Genomic DNA, 12,732 nt, shown 5'->3' on the forward strand with positions numbered 1-12,732 from the left:
CTAACCCCTGTGTTAAATTGACTCGTGTTCCATCAAGGCAAAGAGAGCTTCAGGGAGATCCTCATTTATCGTGACAACTAAGGAAAAGCTGATTGGGTTTTAAAATCTAGAAATATTTACAGTATTAAATTCTCCCCAATATATTAAAGAAAATAGACTAGACGCAGTCAATCAGGGGAAAGTCTGGTGCTCTGCAAGCCTCACTCCTGCTCTGGCCAAGGAGTCCTGGGAGTAGAACGTTCCCACAGAGACAGGTCTCCCTAAGGAGAACAAACTGCTAAAATGGCAAGTCTTGATTCCTCCTCCTCCACCACCTGCAAAGCACATTAATCAGCATATTCAACTCAGTTCTTAAGTTCTTAACATGAATTTTAGGCTTATCTTGAAGTGAGAGTCCACCAAATGAAAAGTCTGTGATGGCCATGGGTCTTGCATGCACAGTTACCTGATGATAAGACACCTGTTGACAACTACTCATTTCGTCTTCAATTCCCCCCACAGGTTTCTCTCTCCACCACTGCTCTAAGACTGCACTTCAAGTCATTATATTCAATCCCAACAGAAAACTATTTGCTGCATTTTCCAGACATATGAAAGGACACAGTCAATGACATTTGATTAGCCTCTTTTATGTTGACTTTCATGAAATTACATTATTCTAGTTCCCCATCTTCTTCTTAAACCAATTTTTCTTTCTTATTTCCTAGCAACAGTTTTTTCAATCTTCCAACCAAGGTCTTCTTTGCCTCCTGTTGAATCAATCAAGAAATCATTTAGTTCTTTTTTCTTTTGGTCTCTCTGTTTGCTCTCTCTCTCCCCCGCCCCCCTGTGTGTGTGTGTCATTCTGTTTTATTGTAGTAATGTATTAATTAGGGAGCCCTGGTGGTGCAGTGGTTAAGAGCTCGGCTGTTAACCAAAAAGTCAGCAGTTCAAATCCACCAGCTGCTCCTTGGAAGCCCTATAGGGCAGTTCTACTCTCCCATGGGGCCACTATAAGTTGCAATCAACTCAGTGGCAATGGGTTTGAGTTTTTGTGGTTTTTGTTAATGAGTATACCTGCTTCAAACCACTATCAATCCTGCACATTACAGTCAAAAATATCTTCCCATAATATCCTGTGCATTCATTACCCTCCATTCATTCAAAAATTTATAGTGGCTCTCCATTACCTATAACATAAATTCTGAACCCTAACAACATGTTGGACACTATGCTCAGCACAGAAGGGAAAATAGCATCTCTTTAGCATAGAAATGAGAGCTGTAATCTGAATCGCAAGTCAACAGATAGGTGAAATACAACATGCCAAAAGGAGATCATACCTAAAACCAAAAAAAGCAAACCCGTTGCTGTCGAGCTAATCCTAACTCATAGTGACCCCATAGGACAGAGTAAAACTGCCCCATAAGGATTCCACAGCTGTAATCTTTACAGAAGCAGACTGCCACATCTTTCTCCCATGGAGCAGTTGGAACCACTGACTCTTCAGTTAGCAGCCCAGCACTTAACCACTAACGCTCCTTCAGACTGTACGTAATCAGCGTTTAACACATGCTCATCGATGAACCAGAGTCAGATTTCAGGTTGAGAAAGGAACTATATAGAAAAGAAATAGGTTTGGGATAAAAAGGTTGGAATTCAACCAAGACTAACGGAAAAAGGGAACAATCAGAGGAAAGGTGGCAGGAGCTAGATGGGTAGAGATAGTAATAGTTATAGTGATACTAGAGACAGGAGAAAGTGAACCTGGCAATGAGGGAATACAGCTTTTGATCAAGCAGATGTTGAGGAATTAAAGTCAGTTTACGGAAGGCAAGAAAACAGAGACAGATAAATAGAAATAGACATGAAAATATACACATATTTAACAAGAATGGTATTTTTGAAATATTTTTTTCTTTTTTGCTTCCTTATATGTGATCTTCCTACTCAATGCCTTGGGGAGTATTAAATTCATTATAGCAGGAAAGCAAAGTGGAAGGAATTCTAATATTCATCTATCATTAAAAGATTTCTAAAAGACACAATAATCTTGGAAGAGATTGTAGAGAGAAGGAAGATTTTAATCTTAATCATTACATAGTAAAAGCAAGACTTCAAAGATTTCAACCTACAGTGTCTTTTTTTTTTTTAAACAGGTCTTAGCTAGAACTCTGAACGTAAATAAGGAGCATTCCATAAAATGAAGACCCTTTCTAGAGGAAAAGGTAACAGAAGCAAAAGGGAAATTCAAAAGGAATGAGAAGAGGGCAAATACTGTGGGACTATTGTCCCTCTGAGATCCAGCATCCCCCACAAAGGAAATAAACAAGATGGAAACCCAGATAGATTGAGGAGGAAGCCAAAAGCAGGTTTCTACAGCTTCCCACTGGAAACTCTTATAAATAAGCCTCCCTCGCTGGATACACCTCTATGCCAACATCAGGCAGAGCAGAAATTAACACAATTACATGGTGGCAGAGAGAGTTATTATATGATCTGCAGTACTGTCTTGTTGGTTTATAATCACATTTCACATGAAAGAATAAGAAGTATGTGCAAAGAGTGTACTTCTTAGTTCAAGCAGATAAAATTGAGACTAAATGGGCAACTCCTGTACAGAGGCAGGATGAGAAGGCAAAAAAGGACAGGAGCCAGGTGGATAGAAATGGGAAACCCGGGGTGGAAAGGGGGAGTGTGCTCACATTATAGGAATTGCAACTAGTGTCACACAACAATATGTGTATAAATTTTTGTATGAGATATTAATTTGAGCTGTAAACTTTCACCTAAAGCACAATTTAAAAAAAAAAAAAAAAAGAAGTATGTGCATTGAGCCCTGTCTCCAGCTCATGAGCCTGAAGTTGAGGCCGTACAATCCCATTTGGTGAATTCACCTGATATTATACACGAATAGAAGTCCTGGTAATACAGTGGTTAAGAGCTCAGGCTGTTAACCAAAAGGTCAGCAGTTCAAATCCACTAGCTGCTCCTTGGAAACCTATGGTTTCCAAGATTGCTCTGTCCTATAGGGTCGCTATGAGTCGGAACAGACTGGACAGCAACAGGTTTGGTGTTTTTTTGTTTTTTTCATATACATGAACATAGTCAAATATGGTCCTTATAGAGCTTTATCTTAGGTACAGAAGAATGAACGTTAGCATTTTCTGCCCTGCGTACATAGTACATTGTAGAATCTTGTAAAACTGGGACAGGAGACTTAAATGCAGCATTATTGGAGAGAAGATTAAAAAGTGCTCCAGAGCAGTAAAATTTGGAACTTTATGTATTTTGCAGATTTGGGAAGCTAAATTATAATCATTCTTTCAAGTTAGCCCCAGTTAGGAAAGGAATGAAGTACTGAAGGAAACCCTGGTGGCAAAGTAGTTAAGTACTACAGCTGCTAACCAAAAGGTCAGCAGTTCAAATCCACCAGGCACTCCTTGGAAACTCTATGGGGCAGTACTACTCTGTCCTATATAGTCGCTATGAGTCAGAATCGACTCTAGGGCAACGGGCTTGGTTTTGGTTTTTTGAAGTACTGAACAATGACCACCATTACGATCATCATACTGTCCTTCCTGGACTACCTTGTGATAAGAACATGGTGTTCTGGGCAGATCTCAAGCAAAGCAGTCCAAACAATTATGAGGTAACAGTTCCTTTGGTAACAGTTTAATCAGGAAGTCCAATGTTGCGTGGAAAAATAATCTAGAGAATTAACGACACATCTTACTCCAGGGAACTCACCCACACATTTGTCTACGGTGTGCTGTACCACAAAAGTTAACCAATCCTACCAAGAAGAGCTTGTTGACCCTGACCATGAAATACTAACCACAGGGATTAACCAAAAACCAAACCAAACCTATTGCTATCAAGTCGATTCCAACTCACAGCGATTCCAACTTATGGGACAGAGTAGAACTGCCCCATAGGGTCTCCAACGCTGTAAATCTTTACCAAAGCTGACTGTTACATCTTTCTCCTGCAGGGCAGCTGGTGGGCTCAAGCCACCAGCCTTTTGGTTAGCAGCTGAGTGCTTAACCATTGTGCCACCAGGGCGCTGGTATTTTAGGGTTGAGTTCTTTACCTTGGTGATATGTGACCACTAACCACAGGGCTTAGAGGTCACGTATTACCAAGATAAAGAACTGAACCCAAAAAACTGGGGACAAGCATCCCTTCCTTGAATTTTTTTCCCCCTCTTATTCCTAACATTTCCTTGTCGCTCTTGGCAAAGTTACTGTATCTCCTTTATTTCAAATAGATCTCTGGCATTTTCTTACAGACAAGCTACAAGACTTACTTTATTTTTTTCTGATATGAGTCTTATCATTTGCACAAAGAGCATTTCCTCTCTCTGACCCTTAATTTACCTCCAAGTTTGATATTCAATGGAATTTTAAAATATCGACCCTATGTTTTGTTCCGAAACCCTGGTGGTGTAGTGGTTAAATATTATGGCTGCTAACCTAAAGGTCAGCAGTTCAAATCCACCAGGTGCTCCTTGGAAACTCTATGGGCATTCTACTCGGTCCTATAGGGTCACTATGAGTCGGAGTTAACTCTACGGCAAAGAGATTTTTTTTGTGTTGTTTACTTAGTGTTGCTATAACAGAAATACCACAAGTGGCGGCTTTAACCAACAGAAATTTATTTTTTCACAGTTTAGGAGGCTAGAAGTCCAAATCCAGGGTGCTGGATGGAGAGGAAGGCTTTCTCTGTCTGGGGGCTTTGGGGGTTCCTTGGCAATTGTCTTGAGGCGTGGTATCTCTCTTCCTCCATTTGTGCTTACTTGCTTCTGTACTCAATCTTGTCTTTTTGTATCTCAAAAGTGATTGGCTTAAGACACACCCTACATTGATAATTGCCACACTAACATAACAAAGAAAACCGTAGCTGATGAAAAAAAAATATCTGGCTCTTCTGCTTCTGAAAAAAGGTGCTACTCTGCTTGGTCCATACACTAATCTCTCTGGAGTCACATTATAACAGCTGGATAGAGCAAGAAACTTCAACAGCATCCTTCAGAAATCACTTCTGTCTTTGAACTTCGTAAACTAAACATTAAATCTTAATCATTGCAGAACTGAAGGATACGAGAAGCCATGTTGAAGAAACCAGGGAAAAACAAAACAAAAAACGTAGCCTTTGTAAAACAAAATATTTAATTCTATTTGGAAACCAGCCAATGAGCTATATGGACGTACATTTTACTGAACAGTCCCTCTAATATTGTGCAGTTCTTGAGACAGACACCATCTTTTGTTCACCTCTGTAGCCAGCTAATACCTACAACAGTGCTTTTCAAATTATGTTCTATGGAACCTTGGGGGTGCTTTCAGACATTCTGTAAATATTTAACTTGATGTAATTCTTTTTAAATATATATATATATAACACGTATATGTGTTATAGCCATTATGTTATCGTTATTAGGTGCCGTCGAGTCTGCTCTGACTCATAGCGACCCCATGCACAACAGAATGAAACACTGCCTGGCCCTGTGCCATCCTTACAATTGTTGTTCTGCTTGAGCTAACTGTTGCAGCCACTGTGTCAATCCACCTCGTTGAGGGTCTTCCTCTTTTCTGCTGACCCTGTACTTTGCCAAGCACGATGTCCTTCTCCAGGGACTGATCCCTCCTGACATGTCCAAAGTATGTAAGACTCAAGTATCGCCATCCTTGCTTCTAGGGAGGATTCTGGTTGTACTTCTTCCAAGACAGATTTGTTCATTTTTTTGGCAATCCATGGTATATCCAATATTCTTTGCCAACACCACAATTCAAAGGTGTCAATTCTTCTTCGGTCTTCCTTATTCATTGTCCAGCTTTCACATGCATATGATGTGATTGAAAATACCATGGCTTGGGTCAGGCACACCTTAGTCTTCAAGGTGACATCCCTACTTTTCAACACTTTAAAGAGGTCCTTTGCAGCAGATTTGCCCAATACAATGCGTCATTTGATTTCTTGACTGCTGCTTCCATTGCTGTTGATTGTAGATCCAAGTAAAATGAAATCCTTGACAACTTCAATCTTTTCTGTGTTTATCATGATGTTGTTCATTGGCCCAGTTGTGAGGATTTTTGTTTTCTGTATGTAGAGGTGCAAGCCATACTGAAGGCTATGGTCTTTGATCTTCATTAGTAAGTGCTTCAAGTCCTTTTCACTTTCAGCAAGCGAGGTTATGTCATCTGCTTAACACCAGTTGCTAATGAGTCTTCCTCCTACCCTGATGCAGCATTCTTCTTCATATAGTCCAGCTTTCAGATTACTTGCTCAGCATACAGATCGAATACAAATGGTGAAAGGATATAACCCTGACGCACACATTTCCTGACTTTAAACCACTCAGTATCCCTTGTTCTGTCTGAACAGCTGTCCCTTGATCCATGTACAGGTTTCTCATGTCCACAATTAAGTGTTCTGTAATTCCCATTCTTGTTAATGTTATCCATAATTTGTTATGATCCACACAGTCAAATGCTTTTGCATAGTCAATAAAACATACGATCAGGAGCTGATGGTACTGAAAGAGGAAGTCCAAGCTGCTCTGAAGGCATTGGCGAAAAACAAGGCTCCAGGGATTGATGGAATATCAATTGAAATGTTTCAACAAAAGGATGCAGCGCTGGAAGTGCTCACTTGTCTATGCCAAGAAACACGCAAGACAGCTTCCTGGTCAACTGACTGGAAAAGATCCATATTTATGCCTATTCCCAAGAAAGGTGATCCAACCGAATGCGGAAATTATAGAATAATATTATTAACATAACATGCAAGCAAAATTTTGCTGAAGATCATTCAAAAACGGCTGCAGCAGTATATCGACAGGGAACTGCCAGAAATTCAGGCTGGTTTCATAAGAGAACGTGGAACCAGGGATATCATTGCTGATGTCAGATGGATCCTGGCTGAAAGCAGAGAATACCAGAAGGGCGTTTACCTATGTGTTTGTGTTTTCTTTTACCTGTATCCATTATATATAACCGAGAAAAAAAACCCAAAGCCATTGCAGTCAAGTCCATTCTGACCCATAGCCACCTTATGGGACAGAGTAGAACTGCCCCATACAGTTTCCAAGGAGCAGCTGGTGGATTCAAACTGCCAACCTTTTGGTTACCAACTGTAGCTCTTAACCACTGCACCACCAGGGCTCTTATATATTACATATATAATCATGCATATGTGTGCATTTAACCGTATACACATGCACGTATAATAAACACATTATGTATAAAAAAAAAAGACACTGGAGAAAGCAAAAACATTAACTTTTATGGCTAAGGCATCTCATTTTTACTTAAATCTAGGAAATATCTCCTCTGCGCATACTTTTGAACTTCTGTTATCCCGCGAGTGGCCATCCCATGTTGCACGAACCCGCGTGCCCCGTCTGCCTTTTTATACACCGCGCGGACCAGGACTCCGTGGGTGCGACACCACCCTGCGTTCCCTTTTCTTTTACTTTTTTTTTTTTTAATTTGGAAGAGAGAAAAACAGTGTTCGTTTCTGCCCTTTTTATGTTTCTACTAGAGAACAAACGTTGGTTGTGTGCGTGTTTTCTTATGTTGGTTTTTTAAAGAAATGGGAAGAAGAAAAAAAAAAAACTCCCCACTCCCTCTCCTCGCTCTCGCTCTCTCCTTCCGTCCTCCAGACACCCTCCCCAGTTTTTGTTTTGTTTTTTTTTTTTTGTTTTGCAAGACCCGGCATTCCCGTATGTAATCCTTGGTTCGCCCGGTTTTCTGTTTTCAGTCAAGTCTCGCTACATCAAAAAAAAAAAAAAGTGCTTTTCTAAAATTGAGGACTGAACATACCCAAGTCTGAAAATTGCATGCCAACAGCACATTCTGCTCCTCTGCTGTCCCAAGCTGACTCTCTCTAGTCCCACTGGGATCAGGGAAAAGATTCCACTTCAAGTCACTATCACCTCTGAAGGTACAACAGGTGCCCCTTATCCAAAGGAGATACTTCCAAGGCCCCTAAGGATGCCTGAAACCTTACCGAACCCTATATATACTATGTTCTGTTCTATACATATATACTTATGAAAAAGTTTAATTTATAAATTAGGCACAGTAAGAGATTACAACAGTAACTTAATACTACTCCTGCATAATAAATGCCATTAAAACCCCCGAAAAACCAAACCCATTGTCATCAAGTCGATTCCAACTCATAGCGACCCTATAGGTCAGAGTAGAACTGCCCCACAGAGTTTCCGAGGAGAGCCTGGTGGATTTGAACTGCTGATCTTTTGGTTAGCAGCCGTTACATAATAGCAAATTAGTAGCTTCTACATGAATGAGATGTATAATAAAATACCATAATATACGATTTGGGTTGTCCTAAAATCCTATATTCCAATGAGCTTACATAATAATACAGACATGCAAAAAACATTTGTTGTGTAGTCACTATATGCCAGATGCTATTTATTAATTAATTCAACAAATACTTCTTAAATTCCTACTGGGTGCCAGATGCTACTGGCACTGGGGTACAGAGGCAGGCACCATGGACAGAAAAATGAAAGAATATAACCACAGTGTAAAAACAAAAAAGAATGCCTTAGGAAAACATCTAGGTTAAAATTTTAATTTCACCATTTACTATCTGTATGACCTTGATAGATTTAACATGATACGTGAAGGAAAAAGAGGAATCAAGGATAACTGCTAGAATTTTGGCCAAAGCAACTGAGTTGACAATGGGGCTGTTTTACTGGGGTGGTAAGGCTGGAGAAAAAGCAGATTTGGGAAGGAAAATTGAGTTCTACTTTGGGTGTTTTATATTTTCACATATATTTACTTCTGTTTAAGTATGTCTATACCTATTCAATCTGTATGCTGAGCAAATATTACGAGAAGCTGGACTATATGAAGAAGAACGGGGCATCAGGATTGGAGGAAGACTCATAATAACCTGCGTTATGCAAATGCATAACTTTGCTTGCTGAAAGTGAAGAGGACTTGAAGCACTTACTGATGAAGATCAAAGGCCACAGCCTTCAGTATGGATTACATCTCAACATAAAGAAAACAAAAATTCTCACAACTGTACCAATAAGCAACATCATGATAAATGGACAAAAGACTGAAGTTGTCAAGGATTTCGTTTATCTTGGATCCACTATCAACGCCTACGGAAGCTGTAGTCAAGAAATCAAATGATGTATTGCATTGGGCAAATCTGCAGCAAAAGATCTTTTTAAAGTGTTGAAAAGGAAGAGTGTCAGTTTGAGGACCAAGCCATGGTATTTTCAATGCATGCAAAAGCTGGACTTAAAAGAAGTAAATATATATATATATATATACACACACACACAGATTTTGCATCCATCCAAGTAGATTTCAAATAGGTATTGGGATATATGAAATTAAAACTCAAAAGAGAAGTCAGGGCTAACGATCCTAACATGGGAGACAGCAGTGTATATATGATGGTAATTATACTATAACATGAAATGAATTGGTTAGATGAAGCAGATAGAGAAAAAAAGGACTAAGAACTAAACCCTGGGTTACATCAAAAATGTTCGTTTTGGCAATGAACAAGATGCCATTCCTCTTCAATCTGTCATTCCTGGCATAGTAGACTATACGATTATCTGATTCCAAATAACCAATATCAGGTCACTAATGCCTAGGGTGGAAACCCTGGTGGTGTAGTGCTTAAGTGCTATGGCTGCTAACCAAAAGGTTGGCAGTTCAAATCCACCAGGTGCTCCTTGGAAACCCTGTGGGGCAGTTCTACCCTGTCCTATAGGGTCGCTATGAGTAAGAATCGACTCGACGGCAATGGGTTTATGGGTAATGCCTAGGGTATTTATCTTTACGCATTCCATTTCAATTTTGACAACTTCCAATTTTCCTAGATTCACACTTCGTACATTCCATGTTTAATTATTAATGGATGTTTGCAGCTGTTTCATCTCATTTTGAGTCACACCACGACAGCAAATGAAGGTCCAGAAAGCTTGCCTCCATCCACATCATTAAGGTTGACTCTACCTTGAGGAGGCAGCTCTTCCTCAGTCATATTTGAACGCCTTCCAACCTGAGGGGCTCATCTTCGGCACTATATCAGACAGTGTTCCACTGCTATTCAAAAGGTTTTCACTGGACAATTTTTTCAGAAGTAGGCTGCCTGGTCCTTCTTCCTTAGTCTGGAAACTCTGCTGAAAGCTGTCCAACAAGAGTGACCCTGCTGGTGTTTGAAATACTAGGGGCAAAGCTTCCAGTATCACAGCAACAAGCAACCCACCACAGTAGGACAAACTGACAGACTTGTGGTCAGTTTGCTGGTCTATTTTAAAACAAATTCCAGATATCATATTATTTTTCCTTTCTTTTACATTCTTTCCAAATTCCAGCAACAACTCAAAAAATAGAACTTGTGTGCCTTAGCCTAAGTAGTAAGAAAATTTTGAGCATGGTTATGAAGAAGAAAAAACATTCCTGGCAAGTTAGGGCCTCATCAAATGAAAAATCCATGGTTTTCATTGTTAAATGGTTTTACATAAAAAAAATACTAACTTTTTTTTTTTTTTTTCAATTTGAAACCGTAAATACTATCTTGTATCTTCACATTTGGGGTTTAAAACTTTCAGTTAAAAGACTTTCAAATTTAAATCTTGGTCATCCTTTCATTAACTGATTAATTACTGACTCACAGTTAAATGGATGTATTTGAAAATTTAACTTTCCTCTCCAAATATTCTCATTCGAGAATACAAAACTCATTAAGTTATAATGTTAAGTAAAAGAAAATCAGAATGAAAATTATATATTCACTGTGAATATAATTCAAATGCTTTAGAAAAAAATAGATACATGAAGGAGGTAAACTGGAAAGAAGTATAGTGATATCATCATATTTGTAGAATTAGATTAGAATAATCCCTCTTTTCACTCTTGAAGTTTCCAGATATCCTATATCATTTATATAAATAAATATTATTTTAAAAATAGGAAATATATAGATTCTAGGGTTTTCTTAATATAATTTTCTAATTTCTTTGTTTTTCATTTCATAGGGTCATCTTCCCAAATTAATAATTATTTCCATTGTTTACACAGTTACACAATGTGTACCAAGGATTCCAGGTGGTTTCTTACAACAAAGTCAAAGCATTCTTGTTTCTATTAAGTGCATTTCACGAAAAGTTTCAAAAGATAAATGAAGCAAATGTATTTTGACAGGGAGATCAAACACTTTAGAATACAAACACCTCTTTTGTTATCTGGGGCATGTAAGAAGGCTCTGTAACACTATTCAGGTGGTGAGAAAGCTCTGTTGAGTATGCCAGCAGAACCAGAAGTAAGGGAACCTGAGTTCTAGTCTCTTTTCTGCTCTAACTTGCTGTGCAGTTTGACAAGTTTTCTAACCTGTTTGAGCCTCAGTCTCTCGCATGTCATAGGGCTGTTATGCAGATAAAGTTAGAGTGCTTTACTGTTATTTGAATATTATTGGCTAGAATAAGTGTTTAATCACCCAAGGACAACTGAAATATGAATTGAGGTGTCTGCTTAGCTGCAATATTAACCAGTTAAACCAGTTGCCATTGAGTTGATTCAGACTCATGACAGTGCCAGGTGTGTCAGGGTAGAACTGTGCTCCACAGAGTTTTCAGTGGCTAATTTTTTTTTTAATCTTTTAAGAAGTAGATCACCAGGCCTTTCTTCTGAGGTGCCTCTGGGTGGACTTGAAACTCCAACCTTTCAATTAGCAGACTAGTGCATTAACCATTTGCACGACCCAGGGACTACAGCAACAATATTAAACAAGCCTAATTTCACAAGCCTAATGGAAATCACAGTTTGACAGAAAAGCAGCAAGTTTAGAGATAAAATAGTAAGAAGAAGAAAATAAGTTGGAAAATACCACAGATTCCTCTAAAAAAAGGCATGAAAATTTTCAGAAATATTAGGTTTAATTAACTAAAGATGTTCATATTAATTATCTATTAGTAAATTGTGTTGTGGAATAGGTTTGCCCAGATAACATCTATCTCTTCTTAAGGATTTGCAAATTACTTTTGTAAAAATCCATATATTCTAACAACTGCCCACTTTGGCAGCACACGTACTGAAATTGGAAGATTAGCATGGCCTCTGCACAAGGATGACATCCAAATTCATGAAGCAGTCCATATATTCTAAGAACTAATCTTTTATAAGAATTATAATAATAATGCTTCAAAGTTTTTCTTGAGTCACTTAATGTAGTATTATAAAAAATGAAAAACTGTTGCTGTTGTAACTACATTGAGAATCAGTGGTTTGGGAGTTTAAACAAGTATACAGCACACTGCTGTCATTCTTTGACTAAGATGATAGCCTTAAAAGTGGTTGAAATTGGCATGCTCTACTATCTTTTTTCGGCAATACATGTACCTGTAGTCTTTTGGTCCGTGGATGCCCATTCTGTTTGCAAAGTTCCCTGACCCATTGTAGATGCTCAGATCACATTTGTGAAGGCAACTGAACCCTTTTTACAGGTGTTTGACTGCCACTTTACACAAGCATATAAACTTATTCAAAAAAACCCACCCCATTCTGATAGGTGCCAAGGATCTATGAGAATTTCTGCTACTTCTTGCAGACAATTATGTAAATGCTTAACACATTTTAAGCAGCGCATAATTATAAGTCCAGAAATTTGTAAGTGATGTAATTCACATAAAAGAAAAAGAAAACAGCATTGTAAAACTACAAAATTTTTGTGTAAAAACACACAAAA

General features: G+C 38.6%; 1 pseudogene; it reads left to right on the plus strand.

Annotated features, from left to right (window-relative positions):
* Nucleotides 1–12,054: 12,054 nt before the first annotated feature.
* Nucleotides 12,055–12,149, plus strand: LOC111751732 (U6 spliceosomal RNA; annotated as a pseudogene).
* The last annotated feature ends 583 nt before the right edge of the window (nucleotides 12,150–12,732 follow it).

Source organism: Loxodonta africana, chromosome 5 (assembly GCF_030014295.1).
Source record: "Loxodonta africana isolate mLoxAfr1 chromosome 5, mLoxAfr1.hap2, whole genome shotgun sequence".
Taxonomy (NCBI): Eukaryota; Metazoa; Chordata; class Mammalia; order Proboscidea; family Elephantidae; genus Loxodonta; species Loxodonta africana.